The sequence below is a fragment of the Aplysia californica genome, unplaced genomic scaffold, assembly GCF_000002075.1.
Source record: "Aplysia californica isolate F4 #8 unplaced genomic scaffold, AplCal3.0 scaffold00659, whole genome shotgun sequence".
NCBI lineage: Eukaryota > Metazoa > Mollusca > Gastropoda > Aplysiida > Aplysiidae > Aplysia > Aplysia californica.
The window spans coordinates 27,238-28,304 of record NW_004797929.1 but is presented as its reverse complement, the minus strand read 5'-3'; positions in this window follow the sequence as shown (position 1 = coordinate 28,304).

Here is a 1,067-nt window from a genome sequence, read left to right as displayed (position 1 = left end):
GTTTGTGTGTGTGTGTGTGTGTGTGTGTGTGTGTGCGTGTTTGAGGTTGTTGTGGAAAGGGAGGGGTAAGTATAAAGAACGAAACAAAATCCCAGGTACATATACAAGCACACAATAAAAGCGCATTAAAACCATGAGTTCCCTTCAGTCTGAAAACACCAGTGCAAGCGACTGATGTTTACCCCGAATTTGTGGCCAACTGTTATAATTCATTTTTCATTTGTTTCATTATTGATATATAAATCACCTGGCATTTCACAAGAGAATTTGAAACGCTTCATGTTAACGTGTTACAGTGGTGTCCAAAATAAATTTGAAAAATAAATCACCCAATCATCGTGTTTATAGCCTCGCAAAACCTTATACAGCATACAAATTTAAAGCTAAATAAATGCTGCATCATCTGACACAATAATACACTGGGAAAGAAACTTCTGCGAAGCAAAAGAACAGGATCCGTTTTAATTTGTTTGAACATCTGTGTTAATTTTATCATGCCAAGATTGCCTCGACAAGAACGATGGCGAGCGATTGGAATGCGTAGAGTCAGTGTGACCAGCAGGGACCTTACAGTGCGTTTTGTGAGCGAGTCTGTGTGTATGTGTATGTGTGTGTACGTGTGTATGTGTGTATGTGTGTTTGTGTGTGTGTTTGTGTATGTGTGTATGTGTGTATGTGTGTGTATGTCTGTGTGTGGAATAAATAGAAAGAGAGAAAGAGAGCGATGGGAGGAGAGAGTATTATTCGTTCTTGGTACGTTTGTGAACTCTTGAGTCAGTTCAATATCTTTGATTGAAGGGACGTACATGGATCACCTTCACAGCAGATATTGTAGGGGGAAATTTCCAGCAAATGGCAATTAATAATATCCATTATATTAAGAACAACAATAAACCAAAAGAAACTAGTCACGTAAACAGGGGAATCAAGTAATAACAACAAAATGTATCCTAAAACGACACGAAAAGAAAACACGGAACGTAACATATGCCCCCTGAGGATTCCAACCAAAGTCACCTTCTCCGAAGTCCTGCTTGAGACAAAACTGAGCTAACGCCCTTCTCCCC